Here is a 17,753-nt window from a genome sequence, read left to right as displayed (position 1 = left end):
TCAGCCAGTGCAACTTTTTTTTTTTCAGGCTGTCTGTCTGTGCGTGCCTGCTCCCTAGTACGTAGATGTTCCAACCCCTTTGAATATTTGCTTCCTCCGTTTGAAAGCAAAATAAATAAATAAATAAATAAATAAATAACTAAATGCATAGGTAGGAAATATAGGCTAAGCCAGCAACAGGTCGAACAAAATTGCACGAGTTGACTGTCAACAGTTGGCGGATTGGGGGAGTTTTAGTGCTTGTTTTCATCTGGAATGTTTAGCTTATTTTTTGGGGGTGACAGCTTTGTTTTCTATGTCCCTTTAGTTTTCACCGTTTTGTACAATTCCCGGTCTCGCTGTGTTCATTCGCCCAAGAGCTGCAAAGTCATTTTTTCAACACTGCCTGAGTATGGATAATAGCCTACAGTCTGCATGGCTGTCGACATCCCAGATATTGTGGTGTTTTCCTGAACAACTGTAGGTTACTCGTTTCAGGATGTCCGAGTAGAGCGAGTGACCAAAGTTCCTGTTTTTACGCACAGCGAATTGATATTTGAAAAGCTAATATCAGCGTGCTTCATGAAGTTTTGCTTGACAGCAGTTGCTACTACATAGCCTATGTTGTCGTATTAGATGCAGCATTCGATTGACGTGTGTCTACTATTACGTATAAGGCCTATATAAACCGTGCGCTAAGGAGAAGCGCTCATTCACGTCTCCGTCGCCGGAGGGAGCGCCACGCTTTCCGTCGTTAGTGTACATTTGTGGACATGTATGGATCATTGGCTGCCAGTGACTCTAGCACACCAGTAGAGAACTGCAGTTGGAGCAGTTGTTTTTACTTTCTCCGTGGCGAAGTTGAAGCAAAGCGGATCCATGAAACAACCCTCTTCACAACACATGACCTGAAGGCGCAATCCTAACTGGCCAGAGACCCAACTCGGAGCGTCTGCATCCCGACCGGTATGTGTACGTTGTTTTCATTGAGAGGCTACGTTTCTAAAACGAAGCTTATATTTCATGAATTGTAAATTAGGGCTGTTCTCTCCAATGAAACATCCCCTGTGTTTTCGCTCCGCTTAAAAAAAGGATTTTTTTTTTTATTTTTTATATCCCATCAAATACTTAGTGGTTTTATATTCTCATGCATGGCCAGACACTGATTTCTCTCCTTAGCTTTGAGTATCATCTTTGTTTGAAAAGCTGAGCTTTTTTTTTTTTTTTTACTCCAGTGACGTTTTCTAATTTACTTGTGGTAGTTTCAAATGGTGTACACCAAGTGGTTTTTGCCATGCTATGTCACCATTACAATTTCTTTAGCTTCTAAACAAATCTGTGAGCGTTTTAATCAGAGATAAAGCTGCCCTATGTGTGTTGAACTGTGAGTAAAGTATATGCACTTGCCTAACCAAACTCTTCTGTCAGTACCCTTCGTTTTTAGGATAAAGAAGGAACAGTTATTGGAAATGTTACCAAGTTTTAAATGCCATTTGTTGTATTCTTCACTTTCAAAGTTGAACTCCACGCGGAAAATGCGCCCTTGTTTTCATGAACACATACTGTAGCGTACCTCACCTTTCACAACACACGCGTCTCCAACCCGGGTTGGGGAGCTTTAAGTAGGTTACTTTGGCCGGTTGCTTTCGCTTACGGCCATACCACGCTGAACACGCCCGATCTCGTCCGATCTCGGAAGCTAAGCAGCGTCGGGCCTGGTTAGTACTTGGATGGGAGACCGCCTGGGAATACCAGGTGCCGTAAGCTTTTCTCTCCATCAGCCAGTGCAACTTTTTTTTTTTCAGGCTGTCTGTCTGTGCGTGCCTGCTCCCTAGTACGTAGATGTTCCAACCCCTTTGAATATTTGCTTCCTCCGTTTGAAAGCAAAATAAATAAATAAATAAATAAATAAATAACTAAATGCATAGGTAGGAAATATAGGCTAAGCCAGCAACAGGTCGAACAAAATTGCACGAGTTGACTGTCAACAGTTGGCGGATTGGGGGAGTTTTAGTGCTTGTTTTCATCTGGAATGTTTAGCTTATTTTTTGGGGGTGACAGCTTTGTTTTCTATGTCCCTTTAGTTTTCACCGTTTTGTACAATTCCCGGTCTCGCTGTGTTCATTCGCCCAAGAGCTGCAAAGTCATTTTTTCAACACTGCCTGAGTATGGATAATAGCCTACAGTCTGCATGGCTGTCGACATCCCAGATATTGTGGTGTTTTCCTGAACAACTGTAGGTTACTCGTTTCAGGATGTCCGAGTAGAGCGAGTGACCAAAGTTCCTGTTCTTACGCACAGCGAATTGATATTTGAAAAGCTAATATCAGCGTGCTTCATGAAGTTTTGCTTGACAGCAGTTGCTACTACATAGCCTATGTTGTCGTATTAGATGCAGCATTCGATTGACGTGTGTCTACTATTACGTATAAGGCCTATATAAACCGTGCGCTAAGGAGAAGCGCTCATTCACGTCTCCGTCGCCGGAGGGAGCGCCACGCTTTCCGTCGTTAGTGTACATTTGTGGACATGTATGGATCATTGGCTGCCAGTGACTCTAGCACACCAGTAGAGAACTGCAGTTGGAGCAGTTGTTTTTACTTTCTCCGTGGCGAAGTTGAAGCAAAGCGGATCCATGAAACAACCCTCTTCACAACACATGACCTGAAGGCGCAATCCTAACTGGCCAGAGACCCAACTCGGAGCGTCTGCATCCCGACCGGTATGTGTACGTTGTTTTCATTGAGAGGCTACGTTTCTAAAACGAAGCTTGTATTTCATGAATTGTAAATTAGGGTTGTTCTCTCCAATGAAACATCCCCTGTGTTTTCGCTCCGCTTAAAAAAAGGATTTTTTTTTTATTTTTTATATCCCATCAAATACTTAGTGGTTTTATATTCTCATGCATGGCCAGACACTGATTTCTCTCCTTGGCTTTGAGTATTATCTTTGTTTGAAAAGCTGAGCTTTTTTTTTTTTTTTTTACTCCAGTGACGTTTTCTAATTTACTTGTGGTAGTTTCAAATGGTGTACACCAAGTGGTTTTTGCCATGCTATGTCACCATTACAATTTCTTTAGCTTCTAAACAAATCTGTGAGCGTTTTAATCAGAGATAAAGCTGCCCTATGTGTGTTGAACTGTGAGTAAAGTATATGCACTTGCCTAACCAAACTCTTCTGTCAGTACCCTTCGTTTTTAGGATAAAGAAGGAACAGTTATTGGAAATGTTACCAAGTTTTAAATGCCATTTGTTGTATTCTTCACTTTCAAAGTTGAACTCCACGCGGAAAATGCGCCCTTGTTTTCATGAACACATACTGTAGCGTACCTCACCTTTCACAACACACGCGTCTCCAACCCGGGTCGGGGAGCTTTAAGTAGGTTACTTTGGCCGGTTGCTTTCGCTTACGGCCATACCACGCTGAACACGCCCGATCTCGTCCGATCTCGGAAGCTAAGCAGCGTCGGGCCTGGTTAGTACTTGGATGGGAGACCGCCTGGGAATACCAGGTGCCGTAAGCTTTTCTCTCCATCAGCCAGTGCAACTTTTTTTTTTTCAGGCTGTCTGTCTGTGCGTGCCTGCTCCCTAGTACGTAGATGTTCCAACCCCTTTGAATATTTGCTTCCTCCGTTTGAAAGCTAAATAAATAAATAAATAAATAAATAAATAAATAACTAAATGCATAGGTAGGAAATATAGGCTAAGCCAGCAACAGGTCGAACAAAATTGCACGAGTTGACTGTCAACAGTTGGCGGATTGGGGGAGTTTTAGTGCTTGTTTTCATCTGGAATGTTTAGCTTATTTTTTGGGGGTGACAGCTTTGTTTTCTATGTCCCTTTAGTTTTCACCGTTTTGTACAATTCCCGGTCTCGCTGTGTTCATTCGCCCAAGAGCTGCAAAGTCATTTTTTCAACACTGCCTGAGTATGGATAATAGCCTACAGTCTGCATGGCTGTCGACATCCCAGATATTGTGGTGTTTTCCTGAACAACTGTAGGTTACTCGTTTCAGGATGTCCGAGTAGAGCGAGTGACCAAAGTTCCTGTTTTTACGCACAGCGAATTGATATTTGAAAAGCTAATATCAGCGTGCTTCATGAAGTTTTGCTTGACAGCAGTTGCTACTACATAGCCTATGTTGTCGTATTAGATGCAGCATTCGATTGACGTGTGTCTACTATTACGTATAAGGCCTATATAAACCGTGCGCTAAGGAGAAGCGCTCATTCACGTCTCCGTCGCCGGAGGGAGCGCCACGCTTTCCGTCGTTAGTGTACATTTGTGGACATGTATGGATCATTGGCTGCCAGTGACTCTAGCACACCAGTAGAGAACTGCAGTTGGAGCAGTTGTTTTTACTTTCTCCGTGGCGAAGTTGAAGCAAAGCGGATCCATGAAACAACCCTCTTCACAACACATGACCTGAAGGCGCAATCCTAACTGGCCAGAGACCCAACTCGGAGCGTCTGCATCCCGACCGGTATGTGTACGTTGTTTTCATTGAGAGGCTACGTTTCTAAAACGAAGCTTATATTTCATGAATTGTAAATTAGGGCTGTTCTCTCCAATGAAACATCCCCTGTGTTTTCGCTCCGCTTAAAAAAAGGATTTTTTTTTTTATTTTTTATATCCCATCAAATACTTAGTGGTTTTATATTCTCATGCATGGCCAGACACTGATTTCTCTCCTTAGCTTTGAGTATCATCTTTGTTTGAAAAGCTGAGCTTTTTTTTTTTTTTTTACTCCAGTGACGTTTTCTAATTTACTTGTGGTAGTTTCAAATGGTGTACACCAAGTGGTTTTTGCCATGCTATGTCACCATTACAATTTCTTTAGCTTCTAAACAAATCTGTGAGCGTTTTAATCAGAGATAAAGCTGCCCTATGTGTGTTGAACTGTGAGTAAAGTATATGCACTTGCCTAACCAAACTCTTCTGTCAGTACCCTTCGTTTTTAGGATAAAGAAGGAACAGTTATTGGAAATGTTACCAAGTTTTAAATGCCATTTGTTGTATTCTTCACTTTCAAAGTTGAACTCCACGCGGAAAATGCGCCCTTGTTTTCATGAACACATACTGTAGCGTACCTCACCTTTCACAACACACGCGTCTCCAACCCGGGTTGGGGAGCTTTAAGTAGGTTACTTTGGCCGGTTGCTTTCGCTTACGGCCATACCACGCTGAACACGCCCGATCTCGTCCGATCTCGGAAGCTAAGCAGCGTCGGGCCTGGTTAGTACTTGGATGGGAGACCGCCTGGGAATACCAGGTGCCGTAAGCTTTTCTCTCCATCAGCCAGTGCAACTTTTTTTTTTTCAGGCTGTCTGTCTGTGCGTGCCTGCTCCCTAGTACGTAGATGTTCCAACCCCTTTGAATATTTGCTTCCTCCGTTTGAAAGCAAAATAAATAAATAAATAAATAAATAAATAAATAAATGCATAGGTAGGAAATATAGGCTAAGCCAGCAACAGGTCGAACAAAATTGCACGAGTTGACTGTCAACAGTTGGCGGATTGGGGGAGTTTTAGTGCTTGTTTTCATCTGGAATGTTTAGCTTATTTTTGGGGGGTGACAGCTTTGTTTTCTATGTCCCTTTAGTTTTCACCGTTTTGTACAATTCCCGGTCTCGCTGTGTTCATTCGCCCAAGAGCTGCAAAGTCATTTTTTCAACACTGCCTGAGTATGGATAATAGCCTACAGTCTGCATGGCTGTCGACATCCCAGATATTGTGGTGTTTTCCTGAACAACTGTAGGTTACTCGTTTCAGGATGTCCGAGTAGAGCGAGTGACCAAAGTTCCTGTTTTTACGCACAGCGAATTGATATTTGAAAAGCTAATATCAGCGTGCTTCATGAAGTTTTGCTTGACAGCAGTTGCTACTACATAGCCTATGTTGTCGTATTAGATGCAGCATTCGATTGACGTGTGTCTACTATTACGTATAAGGCCTATATAAACCGTGCGCTAAGGAGAAGCGCTCATTCACGTCTCCGTCGCCGGAGGGAGCGCCACGCTTTCCGTCGTTAGTGTACATTTGTGGACATGTATGGATCATTGGCTGCCAGTGACTCTAGCACACCAGTAGAGAACTGCAGTTGGAGCAGTTGTTTTTACTTTCTCCGTGGCGAAGTTGAAGCAAAGCGGATCCATGAAACAACCCTCTTCACAACACATGACCTGAAGGCGCAATCCTAACTGGCCAGAGACCCAACTCGGAGCGTCTGCATCCCGACCGGTATGTGTACGTTGTTTTCATTGAGAGGCTACGTTTCTAAAACGAAGCTTATATTTCATGAATTGTAAATTAGGGTTGTTCTCTCCAATGAAACATCCCCTGTGTTTTCGCTCCGCTTAAAAAAAGGATTTTTTATTTTATTTTTTATATCCCATCAAATACTTAGTGGTTTTATATTCTCATGCATGGCCAGACACTGATTTCTCTCCTTAGCTTTGAGTATCATCTTTGTTTGAAAAGCTGAGCTTTTTTTTTTTTTTTTACTCCAGTGACGTTTTCTAATTTACTTGTGGTAGTTTCAAATGGTGTACACCAAGTGGTTTTTGCCATGCTATGTCACCATTACAATTTCTTTAGCTTCTAAACAAATCTGTGAGCGTTTTAATCAGAGATAAAGCTGCCCTATGTGTGTTGAACTGTGAGTAAAGTATATGCACTTGCCTAACCAAACTCTTCTGTCAGTACCCTTCGTTTTTAGGATAAAGAAGGAACAGTTATTGGAAATGTTACCAAGTTTTAAATGCCATTTGTTGTATTCTTCACTTTCAAAGTTGAACTCCACGCGGAAAATGCGCCCTTGTTTTCATGAACACATACTGTAGCGTACCTCACCTTTCACAACACACGCGTCTCCAACCCGGGTTGGGGAGCTTTAAGTACGTTACTTTGGCCGGTTGCTTTCGCTTACGGCCATACCACGCTGAACACGCCCGATCTCGTCCGATCTCGGAAGCTAAGCAGCGTCGGGCCTGGTTAGTACTTGGATGGGAGACCGCCTGGGAATACCAGGTGCCGTAAGCTTTTCTCTCCATCAGCCAGTGCAACTTTTTTTTTTTCAGGCTGTCTGTCTGTGCGTGCCTGCTCCCTAGTACGTAGATGTTCCAACCCCTTTGAATATTTGCTTCCTCCGTTTGAAAGCAAAATAAATAAATAAATAAATAAATAAATAAATAACTAAATGCATAGGTAGGAAATATAGGCTAAGCCAGCAACAGGTCGAACAAAATTGCACGAGTTGACTGTCAACAGTTGGCGGATTGGGGGAGTTTTAGTGCTTGTTTTCATCTGGAATGTTTAGCTTATTTTTTGGGGGTGACAGCTTTGTTTTCTATGTCCCTTTAGTTTTCACCGTTTTGTACAATTCCCGGTCTCGCTGTGTTCATTCGCCCAAGAGCTGCAAAGTCATTTTTTCAACACTGCCTGAGTATGGATATTAGCCTACAGTCTGCATGGCTGTCGACATCCCAGATATTGTGGTGTTTTCCTGAACAACTGTAGGTTACTCGTTTCAGGATGTCCGAGTAGAGCGAGTGACCAAAGTTCCTGTTTTTACGCACAGCGAATTGATATTTGAAAAGCTAATATCAGCGTGCTTCATGAAGTTTTGCTTGACAGCAGTTGCTACTACATAGCCTATGTTGTCGTATTAGATGCAGCATTCGATTGACGTGTGTCTACTATTACGTATAAGGCCTATATAAACCGTGCGCTAAGGAGAAGCGCTCATTCACGTCTCCGTCGCCGGAGGGAGCGCCACGCTTTCCGTCGTTAGTGTACATTTGTGGACATGTATGGATCATTGGCTGCCAGTGACTCTAGCACACCAGTAGAGAACTGCAGTTGGAGCAGTTGTTTTTACTTTCTCCGTGGCGAAGTTGAAGCAAAGCGGATCCATGAAACAACCCTCTTCACAACACATGACCTGAAGGCGCAATCCTAACTGGCCAGAGACCCAACTCGGAGCGTCTGCATCCCGACCGGTATGTGTACGTTGTTTTCATTGAGAGGCTACGTTTCTAAAACGAAGCTTATATTTCATGAATTGTAAATTAGGGTTGTTCTCTCCAATGAAACATCCCCTGTGTTTTCGCTCCGCTTAAAAAAAGGATTTTTTATTTTATTTTTTATATCCCATCAAATACTTAGTGGTTTTATATTCTCATGCATGGCCAGACACTGATTTCTCTCCTTAGCTTTGAGTATCATCTTTGTTTGAAAAGCTGAGCTTTTTTTTTTTTTTTTACTCCAGTGACGTTTTCTAATTTACTTGTGGTAGTTTCAAATGGTGTACACCAAGTGGTTTTTGCCATGCTATGTCACCATTACAATTTCTTTAGCTTCTAAACAAATCTGTGAGCGTTTTAATCAGAGATAAAGCTGCCCTATGTGTGTTGAACTGTGAGTAAAGTATATGCACTTGCCTAACCAAACTCTTCTGTCAGTACCCTTCGTTTTTAGGATAAAGAAGGAACAGTTATTGGAAATGTTACCAAGTTTTAAATGCCATTTGTTGTATTCTTCACTTTCAAAGTTGAACTCCACGCGGAAAATGCGCCCTTGTTTTCATGAACACATACTGTAGCGTACCTCACCTTTCACAACACACGCGTCTCCAACCCGGGTTGGGGAGCTTTAAGTAGGTTACTTTGGCCGGTTGCTTTCGCTTACGGCCATACCACGCTGAACACGCCCGATCTCGTCCGATCTCGGAAGCTAAGCAGCGTCGGGCCTGGTTAGTACTTGGATGGGAGACCGCCTGGGAATACCAGGTGCCGTAAGCTTTTCTCTCCATCAGCCAGTGCAACTTTTTTTTTTTCAGGCTGTCTGTCTGTGCGTGCCTGCTCCCTAGTACGTAGATGTTCCAACCCCTTTGAATATTTGCTTCCTCCGTTTGAAAGCAAAATAAATAAATAAATAAATAAATAAATAAATAAATGCATAGGTAGGAAATATAGGCTAAGCCAGCAACAGGTCGAACAAAATTGCACGAGTTGACTGTCAACAGTTGGCGGATTGGGGGAGTTTTAGTGCTTGTTTTCATCTGGAATGTTTAGCTTATTTTTGGGGGGTGACAGCTTTGTTTTCTATGTCCCTTTAGTTTTCACCGTTTTGTACAATTCCCGGTCTCGCTGTGTTCATTCGCCCAAGAGCTGCAAAGTCATTTTTTCAACACTGCCTGAGTATGGATAATAGCCTACAGTCTGCATGGCTGTCGACATCCCAGATATTGTGGTGTTTTCCTGAACAACTGTAGGTTACTCGTTTCAGGATGTCCGAGTAGAGCGAGTGACCAAAGTTCCTGTTTTTACGCACAGCGAATTGATATTTGAAAAGCTAATATCAGCGTGCTTCATGAAGTTTTGCTTGACAGCAGTTGCTACTACATAGCCTATGTTGTCGTATTAGATGCAGCATTCGATTGACGTGTGTCTACTATTACGTATAAGGCCTATATAAACCGTGCGCTAAGGAGAAGCGCTCATTCACGTCTCCGTCGCCGGAGGGAGCGCCACGCTTTCCGTCGTTAGTGTACATTTGTGGACATGTATGGATCATTGGCTGCCAGTGACTCTAGCACACCAGTAGAGAACTGCAGTTGGAGCAGTTGTTTTTACTTTCTCCGTGGCGAAGTTGAAGCAAAGCGGATCCATGAAACAACCCTCTTCACAACACATGACCTGAAGGCGCAATCCTAACTGGCCAGAGACCCAACTCGGAGCGTCTGCATCCCGACCGGTATGTGTACGTTGTTTTCATTGAGAGGCTACGTTTCTAAAACGAAGCTTATATTTCATGAATTGTAAATTAGGGTTGTTCTCTCCAATGAAACATCCCCTGTGTTTTCGCTCCGCTTAAAAAAAGGATTTTTTATTTTATTTTTTATATCCCATCAAATACTTAGTGGTTTTATATTCTCATGCATGGCCAGACACTGATTTCTCTCCTTAGCTTTGAGTATCATCTTTGTTTGAAAAGCTGAGCTTTTTTTTTTTTTTTTACTCCAGTGACGTTTTCTAATTTACTTGTGGTAGTTTCAAATGGTGTACACCAAGTGGTTTTTGCCATGCTATGTCACCATTACAATTTCTTTAGCTTCTAAACAAATCTGTGAGCGTTTTAATCAGAGATAAAGCTGCCCTATGTGTGTTGAACTGTGAGTAAAGTATATGCACTTGCCTAACCAAACTCTTCTGTCAGTACCCTTCGTTTTTAGGATAAAGAAGGAACAGTTATTGGAAATGTTACCAAGTTTTAAATGCCATTTGTTGTATTCTTCACTTTCAAAGTTGAACTCCACGCGGAAAATGCGCCCTTGTTTTCATGAACACATACTGTAGCGTACCTCACCTTTCACAACACACGCGTCTCCAACCCGGGTTGGGGAGCTTTAAGTACGTTACTTTGGCCGGTTGCTTTCGCTTACGGCCATACCACGCTGAACACGCCCGATCTCGTCCGATCTCGGAAGCTAAGCAGCGTCGGGCCTGGTTAGTACTTGGATGGGAGACCGCCTGGGAATACCAGGTGCCGTAAGCTTTTCTCTCCATCAGCCAGTGCAACTTTTTTTTTTTCAGGCTGTCTGTCTGTGCGTGCCTGCTCCCTAGTACGTAGATGTTCCAACCCCTTTGAATATTTGCTTCCTCCGTTTGAAAGCAAAATAAATAAATAAATAAATAAATAAATAACTAAATGCATAGGTAGGAAATATAGGCTAAGCCAGCAACAGGTCGAACAAAATTGCACGAGTTGACTGTCAACAGTTGGCGGATTGGGGGAGTTTTAGTGCTTGTTTTCATCTGGAATGTTTAGCTTATTTTTTGGGGGTGACAGCTTTGTTTTCTATGTCCCTTTAGTTTTCACCGTTTTGTACAATTCCCGGTCTCGCTGTGTTCATTCGCCCAAGAGCTGCAAAGTCATTTTTTCAACACTGCCTGAGTATGGATATTAGCCTACAGTCTGCATGGCTGTCGACATCCCAGATATTGTGGTGTTTTCCTGAACAACTGTAGGTTACTCGTTTCAGGATGTCCGAGTAGAGCGAGTGACCAAAGTTCCTGTTTTTACGCACAGCGAATTGATATTTGAAAAGCTAATATCAGCGTGCTTCATGAAGTTTTGCTTGACAGCAGTTGCTACTACATAGCCTATGTTGTCGTATTAGATGCAGCATTCGATTGACGTGTGTCTACTATTACGTATAAGGCCTATATAAACCGTGCGCTAAGGAGAAGCGCTCATTCACGTCTCCGTCGCCGGAGGGAGCGCCACGCTTTCCGTCGTTAGTGTACATTTGTGGACATGTATGGATCATTGGCTGCCAGTGACTCTAGCACACCAGTAGAGAACTGCAGTTGGAGCAGTTGTTTTTACTTTCTCCGTGGCGAAGTTGAAGCAAAGCGGATCCATGAAACAACCCTCTTCACAACACATGACCTGAAGGCGCAATCCTAACTGGCCAGAGACCCAACTCGGAGCGTCTGCATCCCGACCGGTATGTGTACGTTGTTTTCATTGAGAGGCTACGTTTCTAAAACGAAGCTTATATTTCATGAATTGTAAATTAGGGTTGTTCTCTCCAATGAAACATCCCCTGTGTTTTCGCTCCGCTTAAAAAAAGGATTTTTTATTTTATTTTTTATATCCCATCAAATACTTAGTGGTTTTATATTCTCATGCATGGCCAGACACTGATTTCTCTCCTTAGCTTTGAGTATCATCTTTGTTTGAAAAGCTGAGCTTTTTTTTTTTTTTTTACTCCAGTGACGTTTTCTAATTTACTTGTGGTAGTTTCAAATGGTGTACACCAAGTGGTTTTTGCCATGCTATGTCACCATTACAATTTCTTTAGCTTCTAAACAAATCTGTGAGCGTTTTAATCAGAGATAAAGCTGCCCTATGTGTGTTGAACTGTGAGTAAAGTATATGCACTTGCCTAACCAAACTCTTCTGTCAGTACCCTTCGTTTTTAGGATAAAGAAGGAACAGTTATTGGAAATGTTACCAAGTTTTAAATGCCATTTGTTGTATTCTTCACTTTCAAAGTTGAACTCCACGCGGAAAATGCGCCCTTGTTTTCATGAACACATACTGTAGCGTACCTCACCTTTCACAACACACGCGTCTCCAACCCGGGTTGGGGAGCTTTAAGTAGGTTACTTTGGCCGGTTGCTTTCGCTTACGGCCATACCACGCTGAACACGCCCGATCTCGTCCGATCTCGGAAGCTAAGCAGCGTCGGGCCTGGTTAGTACTTGGATGGGAGACCGCCTGGGAATACCAGGTGCCGTAAGCTTTTCTCTCCATCAGCCAGTGCAACTTTTTTTTTTTCAGGCTGTCTGTCTGTGCGTGCCTGCTCCCTAGTACGTAGATGTTCCAACCCCTTTGAATATTTGCTTCCTCCGTTTGAAAGCAAAATAAATAAATAAATAAATAAATAAATAAATAACTAAATGCATAGGTAGGAAATATAGGCTAAGCCAGCAACAGGTCGAACAAAATTGCACGAGTTGACTGTCAACAGTTGGCGGATTGGGGGAGTTTTAGTGCTTGTTTTCATCTGGAATGTTTAGCTTATTTTTGGGGGGTGACAGCTTTGTTTTCTATGTCCCTTTAGTTTTCACCGTTTTGTACAATTCCCGGTCTCGCTGTGTTCATTCGCCCAAGAGCTGCAAAGTCATTTTTTCAACACTGCCTGAGTATGGATAATAGCCTACAGTCTGCATGGCTGTCGACATCCCAGATATTGTGGTGTTTTCCTGAACAACTGTAGGTTACTCGTTTCAGGATGTCCGAGTAGAGCGAGTGACCAAAGTTCCTGTTTTTACGCACAGCGAATTGATATTTGAAAAGCTAATATCAGCGTGCTTCATGAAGTTTTGCTTGACAGCAGTTGCTACTACATAGCCTATGTTGTCGTATTAGATGCAGCATTCGATTGACGTGTGTCTACTATTACGTATAAGGCCTATATAAACCGTGCGCTAAGGAGAAGCGCTCATTCACGTCTCCGTCGCCGGAGGGAGCGCCACGCTTTCCGTCGTTAGTGTACATTTGTGGACATGTATGGATCATTGGCTGCCAGTGACTCTAGCACACCAGTAGAGAACTGCAGTTGGAGCAGTTGTTTTTACTTTCTCCGTGGCGAAGTTGAAGCAAAGCGGATCCATGAAACAACCCTCTTCACAACACATGACCTGAAGGCGCAATCCTAACTGGCCAGAGACCCAACTCGGAGCGTCTGCATCCCGACCGGTATGTGTACGTTGTTTTCATTGAGAGGCTACGTTTCTAAAACGAAGCTTATATTTCATGAATTGTAAATTAGGGTTGTTCTCTCCAATGAAACATCCCCTGTGTTTTCGCTCCGCTTAAAAAAAGGATTTTTTATTTTATTTTTTATATCCCATCAAATACTTAGTGGTTTTATATTCTCATGCATGGCCAGACACTGATTTCTCTCCTTAGCTTTGAGTATCATCTTTGTTTGAAAAGCTGAGCTTTTTTTTTTTTTTTTACTCCAGTGACGTTTTCTAATTTACTTGTGGTAGTTTCAAATGGTGTACACCAAGTGGTTTTTGCCATGCTATGTCACCATTACAATTTCTTTAGCTTCTAAACAAATCTGTGAGCGTTTTAATCAGAGATAAAGCTGCCCTATGTGTGTTGAACTGTGAGTAAAGTATATGCACTTGCCTAACCAAACTCTTCTGTCAGTACCCTTCGTTTTTAGGATAAAGAAGGAACAGTTATTGGAAATGTTACCAAGTTTTAAATGCCATTTGTTGTATTCTTCACTTTCAAAGTTGAACTCCACGCGGAAAATGCGCCCTTGTTTTCATGAACACATACTGTAGCGTACCTCACCTTTCACAACACACGCGTCTCCAACCCGGGTTGGGGAGCTTTAAGTACGTTACTTTGGCCGGTTGCTTTCGCTTACGGCCATACCACGCTGAACACGCCCGATCTCGTCCGATCTCGGAAGCTAAGCAGCGTCGGGCCTGGTTAGTACTTGGATGGGAGACCGCCTGGGAATACCAGGTGCCGTAAGCTTTTCTCTCCATCAGCCAGTGCAACTTTTTTTTTTTCAGGCTGTCTGTCTGTGCGTGCCTGCTCCCTAGTACGTAGATGTTCCAACCCCTTTGAATATTTGCTTCCTCCGTTTGAAAGCAAAATAAATAAATAAATAAATAAATAAATAACTAAATGCATAGGTAGGAAATATAGGCTAAGCCAGCAACAGGTCGAACAAAATTGCACGAGTTGACTGTCAACAGTTGGCGGATTGGGGGAGTTTTAGTGCTTGTTTTCATCTGGAATGTTTAGCTTATTTTTTGGGGGTGACAGCTTTGTTTTCTATGTCCCTTTAGTTTTCACCGTTTTGTACAATTCCCGGTCTCGCTGTGTTCATTCGCCCAAGAGCTGCAAAGTCATTTTTTCAACACTGCCTGAGTATGGATATTAGCCTACAGTCTGCATGGCTGTCGACATCCCAGATATTGTGGTGTTTTCCTGAACAACTGTAGGTTACTCGTTTCAGGATGTCCGAGTAGAGCGAGTGACCAAAGTTCCTGTTTTTACGCACAGCGAATTGATATTTGAAAAGCTAATATCAGCGTGCTTCATGAAGTTTTGCTTGACAGCAGTTGCTACTACATAGCCTATGTTGTCGTATTAGATGCAGCATTCGATTGACGTGTGTCTACTATTACGTATAAGGCCTATATAAACCGTGCGCTAAGGAGAAGCGCTCATTCACGTCTCCGTCGCCGGAGGGAGCGCCACGCTTTCCGTCGTTAGTGTACATTTGTGGACATGTATGGATCATTGGCTGCCAGTGACTCTAGCACACCAGTAGAGAACTGCAGTTGGAGCAGTTGTTTTTACTTTCTCCGTGGCGAAGTTGAAGCAAAGCGGATCCATGAAACAACCCTCTTCACAACACATGACCTGAAGGCGCAATCCTAACTGGCCAGAGACCCAACTCGGAGCGTCTGCATCCCGACCGGTATGTGTACGTTGTTTTCATTGAGAGGCTACGTTTCTAAAACGAAGCTTATATTTCATGAATTGTAAATTAGGGTTGTTCTCTCCAATGAAACATCCCCTGTGTTTTCGCTCCGCTTAAAAAAAGGATTTTTTATTTTATTTTTTATATCCCATCAAATACTTAGTGGTTTTATATTCTCATGCATGGCCAGACACTGATTTCTCTCCTTAGCTTTGAGTATCATCTTTGTTTGAAAAGCTGAGCTTTTTTTTTTTTTTTTACTCCAGTGACGTTTTCTAATTTACTTGTGGTAGTTTCAAATGGTGTACACCAAGTGGTTTTTGCCATGCTATGTCACCATTACAATTTCTTTAGCTTCTAAACAAATCTGTGAGCGTTTTAATCAGAGATAAAGCTGCCCTATGTGTGTTGAACTGTGAGTAAAGTATATGCACTTGCCTAACCAAACTCTTCTGTCAGTACCCTTCGTTTTTAGGATAAAGAAGGAACAGTTATTGGAAATGTTACCAAGTTTTAAATGCCATTTGTTGTATTCTTCACTTTCAAAGTTGAACTCCACGCGGAAAATGCGCCCTTGTTTTCATGAACACATACTGTAGCGTACCTCACCTTTCACAACACACGCGTCTCCAACCCGGGTTGGGGAGCTTTAAGTAGGTTACTTTGGCCGGTTGCTTTCGCTTACGGCCATACCACGCTGAACACGCCCGATCTCGTCCGATCTCGGAAGCTAAGCAGCGTCGGGCCTGGTTAGTACTTGGATGGGAGACCGCCTGGGAATACCAGGTGCCGTAAGCTTTTCTCTCCATCAGCCAGTGCAACTTTTTTTTTTTCAGGCTGTCTGTCTGTGCGTGCCTGCTCCCTAGTACGTAGATGTTCCAACCCCTTTGAATATTTGCTTCCTCCGTTTGAAAGCAAAATAAATAAATAAATAAATAAATAAATAAATAACTAAATGCATAGGTAGGAAATATAGGCTAAGCCAGCAACAGGTCGAACAAAATTGCACGAGTTGACTGTCAACAGTTGGCGGATTGGGGGAGTTTTAGTGCTTGTTTTCATCTGGAATGTTTAGCTTATTTTTGGGGGGTGACAGCTTTGTTTTCTATGTCCCTTTAGTTTTCACCGTTTTGTACAATTCCCGGTCTCGCTGTGTTCATTCGCCCAAGAGCTGCAAAGTCATTTTTTCAACACTGCCTGAGTATGGATAATAGCCTACAGTCTGCATGGCTGTCGACATCCCAGATATTGTGGTGTTTTCCTGAACAACTGTAGGTTACTCGTTTCAGGATGTCCGAGTAGAGCGAGTGACCAAAGTTCCTGTTTTTACGCACAGCGAATTGATATTTGAAAAGCTAATATCAGCGTGCTTCATGAAGTTTTGCTTGACAGCAGTTGCTACTACATAGCCTATGTTGTCGTATTAGATGCAGCATTCGATTGACGTGTGTCTACTATTACGTATAAGGCCTATATAAACCGTGCGCTAAGGAGAAGCGCTCATTCACGTCTCCGTCGCCGGAGGGAGCGCCACGCTTTCCGTCGTTAGTGTACATTTGTGGACATGTATGGATCATTGGCTGCCAGTGACTCTAGCACACCAGTAGAGAACTGCAGTTGGAGCAGTTGTTTTTACTTTCTCCGTGGCGAAGTTGAAGCAAAGCGGATCCATGAAACAACCCTCTTCACAACACATGACCTGAAGGCGCAATCCTAACTGGCCAGAGACCCAACTCGGAGCGTCTGCATCCCGACCGGTATGTGTACGTTGTTTTCATTGAGAGGCTACGTTTCTAAAACGAAGCTTATATTTCATGAATTGTAAATTAGGGTTGTTCTCTCCAATGAAACATCCCCTGTGTTTTCGCTCCGCTTAAAAAAAGGATTTTTTATTTTATTTTTTATATCCCATCAAATACTTAGTGGTTTTATATTCTCATGCATGGCCAGACACTGATTTCTCTCCTTAGCTTTGAGTATCATCTTTGTTTGAAAAGCTGAGCTTTTTTTTTTTTTTTTACTCCAGTGACGTTTTCTAATTTACTTGTGGTAGTTTCAAATGGTGTACACCAAGTGGTTTTTGCCATGCTATGTCACCATTACAATTTCTTTAGCTTCTAAACAAATCTGTGAGCGTTTTAATCAGAGATAAAGCTGCCCTATGTGTGTTGAACTGTGAGTAAAGTATATGCACTTGCCTAACCAAACTCTTCTGTCAGTACCCTTCGTTTTTAGGATAAAGAAGGAACAGTTATTGGAAATGTTACCAAGTTTTAAATGCCATTTGTTGTATTCTTCACTTTCAAAGTTGAACTCCACGCGGAAAATGCGCCCTTGTTTTCATGAACACATACTGTAGCGTACCTCACCTTTCACAACACACGCGTCTCCAACCCGGGTTGGGGAGCTTTAAGTACGTTACTTTGGCCGGTTGCTTTCGCTTACGGCCATACCACGCTGAACACGCCCGATCTCGTCCGATCTCGGAAGCTAAGCAGCGTCGGGCCTGGTTAGTACTTGGATGGGAGACCGCCTGGGAATACCAGGTGCCGTAAGCTTTTCTCTCCATCAGCCAGTGCAACTTTTTTTTTTTCAGGCTGTCTGTCTGTGCGTGCCTGCTCCCTAGTACGTAGATGTTCCAACCCCTTTGAATATTTGCTTCCTCCGTTTGAAAGCAAAATAAATAAATAAATAAATAAATAAATAAATAACTAAATGCATAGGTAGGAAATATAGGCTAAGCCA

General features: G+C 42.7%; 10 non-coding genes across 10 annotated transcripts; all 10 read left to right on the top strand.

Annotated features, from left to right (window-relative positions):
* Positions 1–1,627: 1,627 nt before the first annotated feature.
* On the top strand, positions 1,628–1,746 carry LOC134063059 (5S ribosomal RNA). Its single transcript, XR_009935833.1, has one exon. It is a non-coding gene; the product is annotated as a 5S ribosomal RNA (ribosomal RNA).
* Positions 1,747–3,383: 1,637 nt separating this feature from the next.
* LOC134063058 (5S ribosomal RNA) lies at positions 3,384–3,502 on the top strand. The gene has a single exon (XR_009935832.1). It is a non-coding gene; the product is annotated as a 5S ribosomal RNA (ribosomal RNA).
* Positions 3,503–5,143: 1,641 nt separating this feature from the next.
* LOC134063057 (5S ribosomal RNA) lies at positions 5,144–5,262 on the top strand. Its single transcript, XR_009935831.1, has one exon. It is a non-coding gene; the product is annotated as a 5S ribosomal RNA (ribosomal RNA).
* Positions 5,263–6,899: 1,637 nt separating this feature from the next.
* On the top strand, positions 6,900–7,018 carry LOC134063056 (5S ribosomal RNA). The gene has a single exon (XR_009935830.1). It is a non-coding gene; the product is annotated as a 5S ribosomal RNA (ribosomal RNA).
* A 1,641-nt stretch (positions 7,019–8,659) lies between these two features.
* Positions 8,660–8,778, top strand: LOC134063055 (5S ribosomal RNA). Its single transcript, XR_009935829.1, has one exon. It is a non-coding gene; the product is annotated as a 5S ribosomal RNA (ribosomal RNA).
* A 1,637-nt stretch (positions 8,779–10,415) lies between these two features.
* On the top strand, positions 10,416–10,534 carry LOC134063054 (5S ribosomal RNA). The gene has a single exon (XR_009935828.1). It is a non-coding gene; the product is annotated as a 5S ribosomal RNA (ribosomal RNA).
* A 1,637-nt stretch (positions 10,535–12,171) lies between these two features.
* On the top strand, positions 12,172–12,290 carry LOC134063053 (5S ribosomal RNA). The gene has a single exon (XR_009935827.1). It is a non-coding gene; the product is annotated as a 5S ribosomal RNA (ribosomal RNA).
* A 1,641-nt stretch (positions 12,291–13,931) lies between these two features.
* On the top strand, positions 13,932–14,050 carry LOC134063052 (5S ribosomal RNA). The gene has a single exon (XR_009935826.1). It is a non-coding gene; the product is annotated as a 5S ribosomal RNA (ribosomal RNA).
* A 1,637-nt stretch (positions 14,051–15,687) lies between these two features.
* On the top strand, positions 15,688–15,806 carry LOC134063051 (5S ribosomal RNA). The gene has a single exon (XR_009935825.1). It is a non-coding gene; the product is annotated as a 5S ribosomal RNA (ribosomal RNA).
* A 1,641-nt stretch (positions 15,807–17,447) lies between these two features.
* On the top strand, positions 17,448–17,566 carry LOC134063049 (5S ribosomal RNA). The gene has a single exon (XR_009935823.1). It is a non-coding gene; the product is annotated as a 5S ribosomal RNA (ribosomal RNA).
* The last annotated feature ends 187 nt before the right edge of the window (positions 17,567–17,753 follow it).

This window comes from Sardina pilchardus, chromosome 17 (genome assembly GCF_963854185.1).
Source record: "Sardina pilchardus chromosome 17, fSarPil1.1, whole genome shotgun sequence".
Taxonomy (NCBI): Eukaryota; Metazoa; Chordata; class Actinopteri; order Clupeiformes; family Clupeidae; genus Sardina; species Sardina pilchardus.
Note: the sequence above shows the minus strand (reverse complement) of the source record. Positions and strands in the feature narration are given on the sequence as shown.